The 18,276-nt window shown below is 39.7% G+C and overlaps 1 long non-coding RNA gene across 13 annotated transcripts in view; it reads left to right on the top strand.

The window, feature by feature from the left end:
* LOC103348112 (uncharacterized) overlaps positions 1-18,276 on the top strand; it is a 210,480-nt gene that overhangs the window by 135,777 nt on the left and 56,427 nt on the right. For 9 of the 13 annotated variants that reach the window (XR_016235882.1, XR_016235873.1, XR_011389296.2 and 6 more), the window contains one exon: positions 521-599. The exons of 2 other annotated variants lie outside the window; for them this stretch is intronic. This is a non-coding gene — a long non-coding RNA (uncharacterized LOC103348112). Of the gene's footprint in view, positions 1-520; positions 600-2,164; positions 2,294-18,276 lie in introns of all 13 variants that reach the window. 2 more of the 13 variants (XR_016235881.1, XR_011389297.2) reach the window with 1 other exon arrangement.

Genomic DNA, 18,276 nt, shown 5'->3' with positions numbered 1-18,276 from the left:
GCGCCGCCTGCAATGTCGGCATCCCAATTGAGCACCAGTTCATGTCCCAGCTGCTCCATTTCCTCTCCAGATCTCTGCCAGTGGTCTGAGAAAGAAGCGGAAGGTGGCCCAGGTATTTGGGCTCCTGTTACCCACATGGGAGATCTGGATGAAACTTCTGGCTCCTGGTTTCAGCCTGGCGCAGCCCTAGCAGTTGCCATCTGCAGAATGAACCGTGAATGGAAGATCTCTGTCTCTCTCTCTCCCCCTCTGTGACTCTGATTTTCAAATAAACAAATAAATCTTTTTTAAAAAAAGAATGGACAAGTGATCTTATCCAGGTCCTTGGCTGGAATTAACTCAAATGTTCATGTCTAACGGCAAGAGGGTCTTCAAAATATAGTCTAGCTCTGTGCCCTAGTGACTACAATCTACCTCAGACATACTGAGCTTTCTTCAGTTGAGAGTCAATTGTATTTTCTTAAGGGCATTTACGGTTCTTCATAAATCATCTCTAAATGCTACCCTTTCCTTTGTGCAGGTGTCTGAACCCATTACTACAATGTATCCTCCTTAACACATGAAACTAGACTCCTGAAACCCCATCCAGAGAATTCATGGTAAGAGAGTTTATGAGCATAAGAATAAAAAAAGAATGTATGAAAATTTGTATGAATAATTTCTGGCTTTTAGTAATATACAAGTGCAAAAAGTAGAGCAGGTATATTTACTCCACAAACTCCCATTGATAGAAATGTCACATTATTTTTCTGATATCAGATTAAATGTGATCCATGTCATTCCACCAAACTCAAGAAAGTCAGCTGTTTATTTTGAGTGCTTCTCTACTTTGACCTACTTGCCATCGTCTCTTCTCTATGCCATTCAAGACACTTCTTGCTGGCACTGTCATTCTTAGATTTGTCTATAAAAGTGCAGAGAAGAGAAGATCCCCTTCTTAAAATTTTTTCTACTCTTTACCTCCCCAGCTTATCCCTTGCCTCTTTCTGCCTCACATAGTGTACCTCCCACTTTCAATGCCTTTTCTCATTCTGTTCCCTCAGCTAAGCATTCCCTTCCATATGTCTTTATTTGACTACAAAAAAAGCAATGTGCTTTGTTAGAAAAGAAGAGAAGATATTCCCAAAATAAGAAATACAGATGACCAATAAATACATGAAAAAATGTTCAATGTCATTAGTCATCAAGTAAATGTGAATCAAAACCACAATGAAACATCAACTGTCTTTGGTTGGAATGACTATTATCAAAAGACAAGAAATAACACTTGCTGGTAAGGACATTAAATACTGTTAATGGCAATGTAAATTAATTCAATCATTATGGAGAACAGTGTAGAAGTTCCCCCAAAAACTAAAATCAAATCTACCATCTAATCCTGTGATCTACCACATATATATATCACTTCTGGATATATTTCCAACGTAAATGAAATCAGCATGTTATAGAAAATAACTGCACTCTCCTGTTTATTCCCACACTAGTCACAATAGTCAAGATATGAAATAAACCTAGATGACCATTGGCAAATGAAGGGATAAAGAATATATGGTATACATACACAGTGAATTATTATTCAGCCATAAGGAATGAAGTCATGTCATTAACAGCAAAATTATGAAAATGTAAGAACTTATATTAAGTAAAACAAGGCACAAAAAGACAAATACTGCACATTTCTCTGTGGAAACAAAAGAATATATAAAATAATTACTGCTAAAGACTGAGTTGAGCTGGGGGAATGGAGTTGGGGACAGATGGTTGTTGGATGATGGGTCCTAAAACACAAGTACATAGAAGAAATATGTTCTGGTGTTCCACAGAATGGCTGATTGACTATAGTTCAAAATAAACTATGAATATTATCCAGGAGAGTATTCAAAAAGTTCATGGAGAATGCATATTATTTTAAAACTATGCATCTATTTTGCACCAAAAATAAGCACACCTTTTAATTCCATTTTTCACAAACTTTTTGAGGTACCTTTGTGTATTTTATGAGGATTTAGAAGAGAAGCTGAAGGACTAGAAAAATCAACAAAGCTCAAAAGAAATGCATATGGCTGGGTTGGGCATTTGGCACAGTGATTAAAACACTTTTTTAAGATGCCTGCATTGTATATCAGAGTGCCTGTGTGAATCCCAGTTCTACTCCCAATTCCAGCTTCCTGATAATGCACACCCTGGGAGGAAGTGATGTTGACTCAAGCATTGAGGCCCTGCCACCCATAGGGGAGACCCAGAATGAATTCCAAATTCCTGGCTTCACTTGGTTCAGCTTTGGTTGGTGCAGGTATTTAGGCAACTCAAATAAATAAATAAATTATTTTTAAAGTAATGCATATTGCCCTTAAGTACAAGAAAAAAGTTTCAACTGCATTTGTTAAAAGAGACATGCAATTTAAAGTTTCACTGAGTTATTAATTCTTTCATAGACTGGGGAAAATTCAGAAGTTTGACAACAAACTCTGCTGACAAACACATAGATAGCAAACCTACTTTGAAGATTCTACCACAAAGATTTGCTGGCAAAAATGGAAAGAGATAGATGCATAAGGAATTCACTGCAGCATGATTTCTACTAGCAAATACTGAAAGCAACTTAAAGGTCCACCAATGGAGCAGATTAAATAAGACCATAGCACATCAACACAGTACAATACTTTGCAGCTGTAAAAAGGAATGAGTAATATCTGCATATTACTAAGAAGTGATCTCTAGAGAATACTCAAGTTTTAAAAAGGAATCTTTATGGTATGCTATCATTTATAACAGCAGGAAATTATATTTTCTTTTTTTTTTTTTTTTTTTTTCATTCAGGAGCATGTTGTTCAGTCTCCATGCTAATTTGTTGTGTTTTTTATTTTTATTTTATTTTTTTTATTTTTTATTTTTTTTAACTTTTATTTAATGAATATACGTTTCCAAAGTACGAATAATGGATTACTATGGCTTCCCCCCCCATACCGTCCCTCCCACCCACAAATCTCCCCTTTCCCACTCCCTCTCCCCTTCCATTCACATCAAGATTCATTTTCGATTATCTTAATATACAGAAGATCAGCTTAGTATACATTAAGTAAGGATTTCAACAGTTTGCTCCCACACAGAAACATAAAGTGAAAAATAATAGATGATTTTTTTTTAATGATGATGAAATCAGATCAGACCTATTGTCATGTTTAATCCCAGTGAGAGTCAAGTTGGGAGTTGATAGTTTCTTTTCATTTCTTTTCTTTTTTTTTTTTTTTTTTTTTTACAGAGGATCAGTTTAGTATGCATTAAGTAAAAATTTCAACAGTTTGCACCCCCATAGAAACACGAAGTGAAATATATTATTTGAGTACTCGTTATAGCATTAAATCTCAATGCACAGCACATTAAGGACAGAGATCCTACATGAGGAGTAAGTGCACAGTGACTCCTGTTGTTGACTTTACCAATTGGCACTCCTGTCTATGGCATCAGTAATCTCCCTATGCTCCAGTCATGAGTTTCCAAGGCTATGGAAGCCCCTTGAGTTCTCCGACTCTTATCTTGTTTAGACAAGGTCATAGTCAAAGTGGAGGTTCTCTCCTCCCTTCAGAGAAAGGTACCTCCTTCTTTGAAGACCTGTTCTTTCCACTGAGATCTCACTCGCAGAGATCTTTTGCCAGAGTGTCTTGGCTTTCCATGCCTGAAATACTCTCATGGGCTTTTCAGCCAGATCTGAATGCCTTTAGGGCTGATTCTGAGGCCAGAGTGCTATTTAGGGCATCTGCCATTCTATGAGTCTGCTGAGTATCTCACTTCCCATGTTGGATCACTCTCCCCTTTATTTATTCTATAGGTTAGTGTTAGCAGGTACTAGACTTGCTTATGTGCTCCCTTTGACTCTTAGTCCTTTCATTATGATCAATTGCGAACTGAAATTGATCACTTGGACTAGTGAGATGGCATTGGTACATGCCACCTTGATGGGATTAAATTGGAGTCCCCTGGTATGTTTCTAACTCTACCATTTGGGGCAAGTCAGCTTGAGCATGTCCCAAATTATATATCTCTTCCCTCTCTTATTCCTACTCTTATGTTTAACAGGGATCACATTTCAGTTAAATTTCAACACTTAAGAATAACTGTGTATGAATTACAGAATTAAACCAGTCATATTAAGTAGAACAGACAAAAAAACTACTAAGAGGGATAATGTATTAAGTTGTTCATTATCAGTCAGGGCTATGCTGATCAAGTCACCGTTTCCCATAGTGTCCATTCCACTTCAACAGGTTTCCTTTTTGGTGTTCAGTCAGTTGTCACCGATCAGGGAGAACATATGGTATTTGTCCCTTTGGGACTGGCTTATTTCACTCAGCATGATGTGTTCCAGATTCCTCCATTTTGTTGCAAATGACTGGATTTCGTTGTTTCTTACTGCGGTATAGTATTCTAAAGAGTACATATCCCATAATTTCTTTATCCAGTCTACCGTTGATGGGCATTTAGGTTGGTTCCAGGTCTTAGCTATTGTGAATTGTGCTGCAATAAACATTAGGGTGCAGACCGCTTTTTTGTTTGTCAATTTAAATTCCTTTGGGTAAATTCCAAGGAGTGGGATGGCTGGGTCGAACGGTAGGGTTATCTTCAGGTTTCTGAGGAATCTCCAGACTGACTTCCATAGTGGCTTGACCAGTTTGCATTCCCACCAACAGTGGGTTAGTGTCCCTTTTTCCCCACATCCTCGCCAGCATCTGTTGTTGGTAGATTTCTGAATGTGAGCCATTCTAACTGGGGTGAGGTGGAACCTCATTGTGGTTTTGATTTGCATTTCTCTGATTGCTAATGACCTTGAACATTTTTTCATGTGCCTGTTGGCCATTTGGATTTCCTCTTTTGAAAAATGTCTATTGAGGTCCTTGGCCCATCTCTTAATTGGGTTGTTGGTTTTGTTTTTGTGGAGTTTCTTGATCTCTTTGTAGATTCTGGTTATTAACCCTTTATCTGTTGCATAGTTTGCAAATATTTTTTCCCATTCTGTCGGTTGTCTCTTCACTCTCCTGACTGTTTCTTTTGCAGTACAGAAACTTCTCAATTTGATGCAATCCCAATAGTTAATTTTGGCTTTGACTGCCTGTGCCTCCCGGGTCTTTTCCAGAAACTCTTTGCCTGTGCCAGTATCTTGAAGGGTTTCTCCAATGTTCTCTAGTAACTTGATGGTGTCAGGTCGTAGATTTAGGTCTTTAATCCATGTTGAGTGGATTTTTGTGTAAGGTGTAAGGTAGGGGTCTTGCTTCATGATTCTGCACGTGGAAATCCAATTTTCCCAGCACCATTTATTGAATAGACTGTCCTTGCTCAAGGAATTAGTTTTAGATCCTTGATCAAATATAAGTTGGCTGTAGATGTTTGGGTTGATTTCTGGTATTTCAATTCTGTTCCATTGGTCTATCCATCTGTTTCTGTACCAGTACCATGCTGTTTTGATTACAACTGCCCTGTAGTATGTCCTGAAATCTGGTATTGTGATGCCTCCGGCTTTGTTTTTGTTGTACAAGATTGCTTTAGCTATTCGAGGTCTCTTGTGCCTCCATATAAATTTCAGCACCAATTTTTCCAGATCTGAGAAGAAGGTCTTCGGTATCTTGATTGGTATTGCATTGAATCTATAAATTGCTTTTGGGAGAATGGACATTTTGATGATATTGATTCTTCCAATCCATGAGCATGGAAGATTTTTCCATTTCTTGGTATCCTCTTCTATTTCTTTCTTTAAGGTTTTGTAATTTTCATCATAGAGATCTTTAACGTCTTTGGTTAAGTTTATTCCAAGGTATTTGATTGTTTTTGTAGCTATTGTGAATGGGATTGATCTTAGAAGTTCTTCCTCAGCCATGGCATTGTCTGTGTATACAAAGGCTGTTGATTTTTGTGCATTGATTTTATACCCTGCTACTTTGCCAAACTCTTCTATGAGTTCCAATAGTCTCTTGGTAGAGTTCTTTGGGTCCCCTAAATAAAGAATCATGTCATCTGCAAAGAGGGATAGTTTGAGTTCTTCCTTCCCAATTTGTATCCCTTTAATTTCTTTTTCTTGCCTAATAGCTCTGGCTAGAACCTCCAGAACTATATTGAATAGCAGTGGTGAGAGTGGACATCCCTGTCTGGTCCCAGATCTCAGTGGAAATGCTTCCAACTTTTCCCCATTCAATAGGATGTTGGCTGTGGGTTTTTCATAGATTGCTTTGATTGTATTGAGGAATGTTCCTTCCAAACCCAGTTTGCTTAGAGTTTTCATCATGAACGGGTGTTGTATTTTATCAAATGCTTTCTCGGCATCTATTGAGATAATCATATGGTTTTTCTTCTGCAGTCTGTTAATGTGGTGTATCACATTGATTGTCTTGCGCACATTAAACCATCCCTGCATACCAGGGATAAATCCCACTTGGTCTGGGTGGATGATCTTTCTGATGTGTTGTTGCATTCTATTGGCGAGAATTTTATTGAGGATTTTTGCATCTATGTTCATCAGGGATATTGGTCTGTAATTCTCTTTCAGTGCTGCATCTTTTCCCGGCTTAGGAATTAAGGTGATGCTGGCTTCGTAGAAAGAATTTGGGAGGATTCCCTCTTCTTCAATTGTTCTGAATAGTTTCAGAAGAATTGGAATTAGTTCTTCTTTAAATGTCTGGTAGAATTCAGCAGTGAATCCATCTGGTCCTGGGCTTTTCTTTGTTGGGAGGGCCTTTATTACTGTTTCAATTTCTGTCTCAGTTATGGGTCTGTTTAGGTTTTCGATGTCTTCGTGGTTCAATTTAGGTAGGTTGCATGTGTCCAGGAATCTATCCATTTCTGATAGGTTTCCCTGTTTGCTGGCATACAAGTCCTTGTAGTAATTTCTGATGATTCTTTTTATTTCTGTGGTGTCTGTTGTTACATTTCCTTTTTCATCTGTGATTTTATTGATTTGGGTCTTTTCTCTTCTTTTTTTAGTTAGTTGGGCCAATGGGGTGTCAATTTTGTTTATTTTTTCAAAAAACCAGCTCCTCGTTTGGCTGATTTTTTGTAATGTTTTTCTTGATTCAATCCTGTTGATTTCTTCTCTGATTTTAATTATTTCTCTTCTCCTACTAGATTTGGGTCTGGTTTGCTGTAGGTTTTCTAGATCCTTGAGGTGAATAGAAAGCTCATCTATTTGGTGCCTTTCCAATTTCTTGATGTAGGCACCTATTGATATAAACTTTCCTCTTAACACTGCTTTTGCTGCGTCCCATAAGTTTTGGTATGTTGTGCTGTTATCCTCATTTACTTCCAGAAAGTTTTTGATTTCTCTTTTGATTTCTTCTATGACCCATTGTTCATTCAGGAGCATGTTGTTCAATCTCCATGTGTTTGCGTATGCTCTAGGGATTCCTGAGTTGTTCATTTCCAACTTCATTCCTTTATGGTCTGAGAAGCTGCATGGTATCATTCTAATTCTTTTGAATTTGCTGAGACTTGCTTTATGGCCTAGTATGTGGTCAATCCTAGAGAAGGTTCCATGTACTGCTGAGAAGAATGTATAATCTTTAGCTGTAGGATTGAAAGTTCTGTATATATCTGTTAGATCCATTTGGGCTATAGTGTCGTTTAAATCTACTGTATCCTTGTTGATCTTCTGTCCTATTGATCTGTCTATTTCTGAGAGTGGAGTATTGAAGTCCCCCAGTACTATTGTATTGGGGTCTAAGTCTCCCTTTAAGTCCGTTAACAAATCTTTTAGATAAACCGGTGCCCTGTAGTTAGGTGCATATACATTGATAATTGTTATATCTTCCTGTTGAATTGATCCCTTAATCATTATGTAGTGTCCCTCTTTGTCTCTCTTAACGGTTTTTGTGGTAAAGTTTATGGTGTCTGATATTAAGATGGCTACGCCTGCTCTTTTTTCATTTCTGTTGGCATGGTATATCTTTTTCCAGCCTTTCACTTTCAGTCTGTATGGATCTTTGTTGGAAAGATGTGTTTCTTGTAAGCAGCAAATAGATGGCTTTTGTTTTTTAACCCAATCAGCCAAACGGTGTCTTTTAACTGGACAGTTCAGGCCATTCACGTTCAATGTGACTAATGATAAGTGGTAACTTTGCCCTGCCATTTGCCAAAGATAAGTTCTAATATATGCTTTGAATTCCCTGTGATCTTTTGCTGTGAGCTTTCCTTCCTTGGTTTCCTTCCTTTACCTTCTTTCATATTGATGACCGTGTTTCTTTGTTTCTGTGTGTAACACATCTTTAAGCATCTTTTGCAGGGCTGGACGAGTGGCAACAAATTCTTTCAATTTCTGTTTGTTATGAAAAGTCTTTATTTCACCTTCATTCACAAATGATAGCTTTGCAGGATATAATATTCTGGGCTGGCAGTTGTTCTCTCTTAGTACCTGGGCTATATCTCGCCATTCCCTCCTAGCTTGTAGAGTTTCTGATGAGAAGTCAGCTGTGAGTCTGATTGGAGATCCTCTGAGAGTAATCTGACGTTTCTCTCTTGCACATTTTAGGATCTTTTCTTTATGTTTCACTGTGGAGAGTTTAATTACAACGTGTCGTGGTGAGCATCTCTTTTGGTCGTGTTTATTAGGGGTTCTGTGAGCTTCCTGTACTAGGATTTCTCTGTCCTTCTCCAAACCTGGGAAATTTTCTGCTAATATCTCACTAAAAAGGCCTTCTTTTTTTTTTTTTTTTTTTTTGACAGGCAGAGTGGACAGTGAGAGAGAGACAGAGAGAGAGAAAGGTCTTCCTTTTTGCCGTTGGTTCACCCTCCAATGGCCGCCGCTGCAGCCGGCGCACCGCGCTGATCCGATGGCAGGAGCCAGGATCCAGGTGCTTTTCCTGGTCTCCCCTGGGGTGCAGGGCCCAAGCACCTGGGCCATCCTCCACTGCACTCCCTGGCCATAGCAGAGAGCTGGCCTGGAAGAGGGGCAACCGGGACAGAATCCGGCGCCCCGACCGGGACTAGAACCCGGTGTGCCGGCGCCGCAAGGTGGAGGATTAGCCTATTGAGCCACGGCGCCGGCTAAAAAGGCCTTCTAATCCTTTCTCCCTCTCCATGCCTTCAGGAACTCCTAGAACCCGAATGTTGGGTTTTTTAATAGTATCCTGAAGATTCCCGACAATATGTTTCAGATTTCTAATTTCCTCGTCTTTTCTTTGGTCTGACTGTATCCTTTCCTGTTCTCTGTCTTCTAAGTCCGATATTCTCTCTTCTGCTTCTCCCATTCTGTTTGTAAGGCTCTCTATTGTGTTTTTCATTTGATCTATTGAATTCTTCACTTCAGTCACTATCCCAGTTTCCTGTTGTACTAGTTGTTTCGTTTCATTTTGATTCCTCCTTAATATTTCATTTTCACGAGAGAGATTTTCTATCTTGTCCATTAAGGATTTGTGTAGTTCCAGAATTTGTTTTTGAGAACTTCTTAATGTTCTTATCAATTTTTTGAGATCTGCTTCTTGCATTTCTTCTATGTCATCATCCTCATAATCTTGAATTGGGGTGTCTTTTTCATTTGAGGGCTTCATGGTGACTTCCTTGTTTTTATTACCTTGGTTTTTGCGTTTGTTATTTGTCATATTGGAGATATTTGGTTTCTTCACTGTGGTGCTTTTTCTTGTTATACTATGACTCTAGATTAAGTGGACTATCTGTTTTTGATGGAGCCTTAGGGCTTGAGATGGGTGTGGCCTGAGAGCTCTGTTTGGTGTGCCAAAGGTGACACTCCCTGGTTAGGCGTGGTAAACCTCTCTCTCTCTCTCTCTCTTTTTTTGATTCAAAAGGGAAGTAATTCTGCACAGCTGAACGAAGTTGGAGGTAGTTAGCAGGCAAATGATATACCCACAGGAGCCAGAGATCAGAAGCTCTTTCCCAAGGACCACACAGGGAATCTGTTCGGCCCTTAGAGTGGGCTCAAATTCTCCTTCAGCCTCCCACTGGGTTGCCAAAGTTACGGAATTGTAGTGTCTCTGGAGAGTGCTCACGTGAATTCCGTGAGTTCTCTCCCCCACCGTCTCTTTTTTCACAGTCTCAGTTCAGTAGCACCATAAATTTACTAGGTCCTAATCTCCTGTTAATTCGCCTCACCCAGAGTCAGGTTTTACTGCTAGGCTCAGGGCCGGTGCAGACCTGAGGTCGCTCTGCTTATGACGTATGTCCAAGATGGCGCCTGCTCTTTGTCTTGCTCGCCCTTGAGAGGTGAGCGGAGAGAGAGAAACCCGTGTCCGTACCAGTCACCTTTTTTTTTTTTTCCCTCTCTCTCTCTTCCAGTTAGCTTGGTGAAGTCCCCCCCGCCCCGGGGGTCGTTCCCTCTAGTCTCCTCTCTCCGCTTGCCTGCCTGTGTCTCGGGTTATTGAGGTTCGGCTCACCTCGCGTTCCAGCGCTGGTGTGTTGAGTCTGCCGCTGGTGTCCCGAACTGTGGGCTCCCACGCTCTCCACGCAGGTCTGCTCCCCTTCCAGCGCCGATGTGTGGACTCGGAGCCCTGGACGTCCCAAGTCTCCCCGCTGTTGCACTCCCCTTCGAGCACTTGCGCGCAGACCCTGCGCTTGCGCAGCTCAGTCCCACGGCTCGGCTTCCGTGGCTCAGTCCCGTGGCTCGGTCCTGCAGCTCGGCTTTCACGCGCGGTGGGCGACCTTGTTCTCCCAGTAGGTCCTCCGATTCACGCCCACTGGATCCAGAAGAGTTTTGTCTGCAATATTTTCCTGGTTCTTTTTTCTGAGGCTACCGTAACTCCCCTTTTATTAAACTAAATTTTCCCGGACTATCGGTGCACGCCCTCACTATTCCTCCATCTAGGAAATTATATTTTTTTATATTAAAAATAGCAAATGAGGGGCTGGTGCTGTGGCACAGCGGGTTAAAGCCCTGGCCTGAGGTGCTGGCATCCCATATGGGCGCTGGTTCTGGTCCCAGCTGCTCCTCTTCCAATCCAGCTCTCTGCTATGGCCTGAGTTAGCAGTAGAAGAAAGCCCAAGTCCTTGGGCCCCTGCACCCATGTAGGAGATCCAGATGGCCGTTGCAGCCATCTGGGGAGTGAACCAGTAGATGGAAGACCTCTTTCTGTGTCTCTACCTCTCTCTGTAACTCTTTCAAATAAATAAAATAAATCTTTTTTAAAAAATAGCAAATGCTGGTGAGGATGGGAAGTTCTCATTGCTGGTGGATGTAAAAAAATGATACAGACACTTTGCAAGACAGTTAAGCACATTATCACAAAACTAAACACAGTCGGACCTTAGAATCCAACAGTAACTCTCCTTAGTATTCATTTAAATGGGTTGAAAACTTATGTCCATACAAAAACCTACACACAAATGCTAGTAGTGGCTTAATTAATAATTGTCAGAACTTGGAAGCAACCATAATGTTGATGTGTGGAAAAATAAACTGTAGTACACCCAAACAATGGAATGTATTTCAGCACTAAGAAGAAATGAGCTATCAAACCATAAAAAGATATGGAGAAAATTTAAATGCATATTAATAAGTAAAAACGGCCATTCTGAAAAGGCTACATGCTATATTTTTCCAACTTTTATGACATTCTCATAAAACCACAACTATGGAGACAAGGAAAAGTTGGGTGGGTGTTTGACCTAGCAATTAAGCCTGAGTTTGAGTCCTGACTTGCCACCCAATTCTGGCTTTCCACTAATATCCACTCTAGGAGGCATCAGGCAATAGCTCAAGTACTTAAATTTTTGCCACCCACATGTGAGACCTGGATTGTGTGCCCAGCTCCTGACTTAGCCCTCTCTCCCTCTCACCCTCTCACCCTCTCTCACTCACTCTCTCTCTCTCTCTCACACACACACACATAAATAAGTAAACAAATATTTAAAAATAAATAAAAAGATAAGTGGCTGCTAGGGAGTGAAAGAAAGAGAAGGGATAAATAGGCAGAGCACAGAGGATTTTTCAGGGCAGTGACATTACTCTGTATGATGTTATCACAGTAGATATATTACTGTACATTTGTTAAAATCTGTTTCAGTTGTCAAGAGTGAACTCATATAAACCAAGGACTTTGGATGACAATGGGTCAAAGTACTCCACTGATGATAAATACTCTGGGGCAGGATTTTGATAATGGTGAGGTTGTGTGTATGTGAAACAGGGAGTGTAACAGGAGTGTAACTGTCTTTCTGCTTATTTTAGTAATTAACTTAAAACTTTCCTAAAAAACAAAGCCTCTTTAAATAACCTGAAAAAAAAGAAATGGAACATAAACCAACAATATAAAAATAGAACACAGGACATAAATAGAACTGAGTTTCTTTTAATATTCCTTATGGTGTAGTGTCAACTTTGGAACTCTGAAAATACTTTATATAATTACAAGCTAGAATATATTTGGAATGAAAATTCAATTCCTAAAAATAAAAAGTGAGCTTAAAGTTACTAATGAACCCACCATATCAAGTTAGTTGTATAACTATAAACCATATATGGAAGCTGGCGCCGCGGCTCACTAGGCTAATCCTCCGCCTTGCGGCGCCGGCACACCGGGTTCTAGTCCCGGTCGGGGCGCCGCATTCTGTCCCGGTTGCCCCTCTTCCAGGCCAGCTCTCTGCTGTGGCCGGGGAAGGCAGTGGAGGATGGCCCAAGTGCTTGGGCCCTGCGCCCCATGGGAGACCAGGATAAGTACCTGGCTCCTGCCATCAGATCAGCGCGGTGCGCCAGCCGCAGTGCACCGGCCGTAGCGGCCATTGGAGGGTGAACCAACGACAAAGGAAGACCTTTCTCTCTGTCTCTCTCTCTCTCACTGTCCACTCTGCCTGTCAAAAAATAAAAAAAAAATAAAAATAAAAATAAAAAAATAAACCATATATGGAGAGACTATTCTAAGTGATTTGAAACACTTTTGTATCCCTAGAATGGTAATGTAAGAACAAAACAACTGGAAAGCAAATTTGACACTTTCTTTTGTAATCATATTATGTGTGGTTGTGTTTATATGATTATTTTGATGTTATACGTAGTGTGTAAAAGTAAGTGTGTAGTATGCCAAATAAATGAGTAACTATGTTGGCATGGGAAGTCTTAGGCATAGGAAAACACACATATATCAGTTTATATGAGATTAAGGAAAATTTCCACAGTCCAGAACTTCAACTGAAATGGAGACATTCAAAAATCTGAATTTGGAAAAAACTGAGCTTCTTGAACGCTTCAGTAAACTGACAGAAAAAGGCAAAGGGCAAAGAAAAGGAAAGAAACAAGATACAGAAGATATTGAGAGTACTGGAAAACATTAGACAACTCCAGGAGAGACTTCTTCAACAAAGATGAAATTTGTAGAATACTTAATATTTATATGTCTGGATTATTTACATAGATATAAACTAACAGATATCAACAGATTATGTATATAATTATTTTTTATTTTATCTATTTTCATTTCATTTAAAAAGCAAGAAGACAGAAACAGACAGACAAACAGGCTACAGAGGTCTTCCATTCACTGGTTCACTACCCCAAATGTCTGCAATACTAGGAGCTGGGCCATTCTGAAGCATGAGCCTGGAACTTAATCTGGATTTCTCACATGGGCAGCAGGAATAAAAATACTTGAGCCATCATCTGCTGCCTCCCATGGTACACATTAGCAGGAAGCTAGATCAGAAGTAGAGCAAGGTCTTGAACCTCAACACCTAGATATGGGATGCAAGCATCCCATGTGGCATCTTAATAGCTGAGCTAAACACTTGTCCCTATAACTGTAATTATTAATCAAATGATTGTATTGTAAAATTACTAATCAAAGGATAAAACAAATCAATACAATCAATAAAAGTAAAATTCACTCCAACATGTTCTGGACTCAGCAAGAAATGTTCATCTAGTTTTATGAATGCAAATGCTGAATGTTAATCTAACTACACATGATATAACTACATTGACAGGAATAGGTACAGAACAAAAAATACAGAAGTGAGGTGTCAGAGATAGAGACAATAGAGTAAATAGTATAAAACCAAATCAAATGCCAAATTCTCATCATCCAGAGGGAGATGAAATTGAAAAATCAAGGTGCAGCAATAAAATCTTATTATTTAGAAATATACAGGTAAATTTCTTTAAACTTCATATAGTCATATGTTAGATTAAGATATGGGAGAGGTAAAGTGTTGCTTTTCAGAACATTTTAACTGCTTATGTGTATGCATATTTTGTGTCAAAAATTAAAAATATAAAGATTAAGAATGAAAAAATAACTATCTTGAGGCTCCACACAGAGGTATTTTTGTTATTTTCTCTCTGATGAAGAACAAGAGGAAGGCAGTTGGACAAATAGGTGGCCATTTAGGAAAAATTATGGGAATGATGCACTAGAAAGCCTGGCCCTGGGGAGTGAATCAGCAGACGGAAGACCTCTCTCTCTCTCACTCTCTCTCTCTCTCTCTCTCTCTCTGCCTCTCCTTCTCTCCCTATGTAATTCTTTCAAGTAAATAAATAAATCTAAAAGAAAAAAGAAAGAAAGAGAGAGAGAGAAAGAAAGAGAGAGAAAGAGAGAGAGAGAAAGAGAGAGAGAGAAAGAAAGAAAGAAAGAAAGAAAGAAAGAAAGAAAGAAAGAAAGAAAGAAAGAAAGAAAGAAAGAAAGAAAGAAAGAAAGAAAGAAAGAAAGAAAGGGGAAAATGTGACATATACTCAATAGAAAGGAATCCAGGTGTTATAATTGGCAGAGAATGACTCCAAAATAATTGTGACAAATATATTAAATCATCTATAGGAATGGATGAATACAACATATAAAGAAGTTGGTATTAAGACTAAAGTTTGGAAAAGCAGAAATATAACCACATTTATTAACAGACAACATGATTTTACTTGATTCTTCAAAAAATATGTTAGCTCCAGAAAGTAAACTCGATAAGACTGTGGGATACAAAGTCTGTATTTTTTTTAGAAAAAAAAAATTTATTGGCCAGTGCCACAGCTCAATAGGCTAATCCTCTGCCTGCAGTGCCGGCACACCAGGTTCTAGTCCTGGTCCGAGCGCCGGATTCTGTCCCAGTTGCTCCTCTTCCAGTCCAGCTCTCTGTTGTGGCCTGGGAGTGCAGTGGAGGATGGCCCAAGTGCTTGGGCCCTGCACCCGCGTAGGAGACCAGGAGGAAGCACCTGGCTCCTGCCTTCGGATGAGCGCAGTGCACCAGCCACAGCGGCCATTGGGGGGTGAACCAACAGAAATGGAAGTCCTTCCTCTCTGTCTCTCTCTCTCACTGTCCACTCTGCCTGTAAAAAAAAAAAAAAAAGAAAAGAAAGAAAGAAAGAAAGAAAGAAAGAAAGAAAGAAAGAAAAAGAAAAAGAAAAAAAATTATTTATTTTATTTGAAAAGTCAGAGTTACTGCAAGAAAGGGAAAAACAGAGAGAGATGAGAGAAATCTGCCATCTGTTGCTTCAATCCCCAAATGGCCACAGCAACCAGGGCTGGGCCAGGCTGAAGCCAGGAGCCAGAAGCTCCTTCCATTTCTCCCACAGGGGTGCAGGGGCTCAAGCACCTGACCATCTTCTGCTGCTTTCCCAGATGCATTAGCAGGGAGCTGGATTAGAAGTGGAGCAGGGGGGCCTGCACTGGGGTTTAGTGGGTAAGGCTGCTGCCTTCAGTGCCAGCATCCCATACAGGTGCCGGTTCTACTCCTAGCTGCTCCTCTTCTGATCCAGCTCTCTGCCATGGCCTGGGAAAGCAGTAGAAGATGGCCCAAGTCCTTGGGCCCTTGCACCCACATGGGAGACCAGGAAGAAGCTCCTGGTTCCTGGCTTCGGATCTGCGTAGCTCCGGCCATTGCAGCCAATTGGAGAGTGAACGAGTGGATGGAAGACCTCTCTCTTTGCCTCTCCTTCTCTCTCTATGTAACTCTGACTTTCAAATAAATTAATTAATTAATTAAAAATAGTGGAGCAGGCTGGACTCGAACTGGTGCCCAAATGGGTTGTTGGGATTGCAAGAGGTGGCCTAACGTGCTGCACCACAGCACTGGTGCCAAAGTCAATATTTGTATTTTATTTTGACAATTGAGAAAACATTTTAAAATAGGTATCCTTTATAATAATGTCAAAAACATGAAATTCCTAAGAGTAAATTTACAAAAATGTATAAAAGGTCTTTACTTTGAGGCCGGCGCCACGGCTCACTAGGCTAATCCTCCACCTTGTGGTGCCGGCACACCAGGTTCTAGTCCCGGTCGGGGCGCTGCATTCTGTCCCGGTTGCCCCTCTTCCAGGCCAGCTCTCTGCTGTGGCCAGGGAGTGCAGTGGAGGATGGCCCAAGTGCTTGGGCCCTGCACCCCATGGGAGACCAGGAGAAGCACCTGGCTCCTGGCTTCGGATCGGCATAGCTCTGGCCGATTTGGGGGGTGAACCAACGGAAGGAAGACCTTTCTCTCTCTCTCTCTCTCTCTCTCTCTCACTGTCTAACTCTTATCTGTCTAATTTAAAAAAAAAAAAAAAGAAAAGAAAAACGAAAAGCTAAAACTATAAAGTCCCAAAGGAAGCACAAAGAATTTTTTTTGCAGTAATGAGGTAGACAAAGATCTTTTGGTTTGTAAAACATACTAAATATAAAAGAAAAAAATTGATAAATCAGGCTTTATCAAAACTAGAAACTTCTGCTCATGCAAAGACAACGAGAAGGAAAAGTCACAAACTTAGTGTGAAGGTCCAGCAGAATCAGATTACACCGAGTTGATATAATAGGTATATATTTTCACACAGGTCTTTTCAATTTGAACTCTTACAGAACAAAAAATAATTATTCTAAATCTTGACAGTACAGCAGGGCAGAAAGTGAAACTTGGTAATGGGCAGAACTGGAAGACTGAGTAGTGATATTAGTATTGTCTTACTAACATGAAAAATAAAGAGGTATACTTGACATTAGGAAGAAGCAGTAGTAATTTCTTGAAAATAATTTACATTTACAATTGGGAGGATAGTAAGAACTCTTGGGATATTAGTAGTGTTTTGTTCTTCATTGAGTCATTGCTTGTGAGTGTGTGCTCAGAGGACAAAAAACACATTTATCTGTATACTTATGTTCATTTCTTGGTATGTATACTAATTTCAATCAAATGTTTTTTAAAAACCTAGGAGGAAAATAAGGTAGTATCTCCTTTTCATAAAAAAATTCTTAAACCTGAAAAAGTAAACTTTCCCGAGGTCTTCATTGCCTCCTAGAAAAGGACTTCTGGTGATGTTGGAACTTCCAGAATGTCAAAGTATTGTTAACTTCTTGATTTGTATCAGGATACTCAACCAAATGCAAACCACTGCTGTCTCAATGGATAAAGTCTGGAGAGTCTTTAACCTCAAAGTGCCAGGTAAAACTGAAGAATAGTTGCCTACTCATCAAGCATAAAATTCTCACAATAATAGAATTACTTGCAGATGACACTGAGTTCTCTACATTTACCATGGGAGTAAAGAAATCCTAAAAATACTTCTATGTCAGTGTCTTGACAATTTGTACTGATGCAAGTTTTGGGAGATTCTTCTTTCTAAGATTGAGTTTACATCCATAATTATGTCATCAAGTATACAAACTGCCATTTTTTCAGTTCTTGTAAGTTGTTTTCAGGCCTGAAGAGCAATAACCAATAATGATGTTCACAGCCATCTGCCATTTAGATAGCAAAACCTGTTGTAGTGTTCCCACTAGAGCTGTGATTTGATATTGGTCCAGCTCTTTCTTAAATTTGATGTATAGGCAGTGAATTACATGCCCATAGGAATGCGCTTTATAGAAAACACACTATTGTTCCAGAAACTAGTCATCAGATTATCTTGGCCATTGTACATTTAGCACATCTGGGAATTATTCTCAGGAATACATTGGATAGAAGCTTTTACTAGTGACTTAGACTTTCTCTGACTACTGCAATAATTGGAAAAAATACAACACATTTAAATGTATAATTTATCAAAGTTAGATCTACAGTGTATTATGATGAAACCTTGACCAAGAGTCCTTGTCATTCTTACTGATTTTGTGAAATTACATTAACCCGTTGTGGTAGACACTTTCACAAATGGCATCAAAATGTTTCCAGTGCCCTTATTTCCTTAGTCATAACTCTGGGTTGAATATTTACAATATAATTTTATTTTTTATGCATTTTATTTATTTTTTAAGATTTACTTATCTATATGAAAGACTTAGTTACAGAGCGGTAGAGGCAGAAAGAGAAAGAGATCTTCCATCCACTGGTTTACTCCCCAAATGGCTGAAACAGCTGGAGCTGGGCCGGTCCGAAGCCAGGAGCCAGGAGTTTCTTCCA

Source organism: Oryctolagus cuniculus, chromosome 6, assembly GCF_051225735.1.
Source record: "Oryctolagus cuniculus isolate XC-2025 breed Fujian yellow rabbit chromosome 6, ASM5122573v1, whole genome shotgun sequence".
NCBI lineage: Eukaryota > Metazoa > Chordata > Mammalia > Lagomorpha > Leporidae > Oryctolagus > Oryctolagus cuniculus.
The sequence above is the reverse complement of the archived record's forward strand: the minus strand, read 5'-3'. Positions and strand labels throughout refer to the sequence as shown.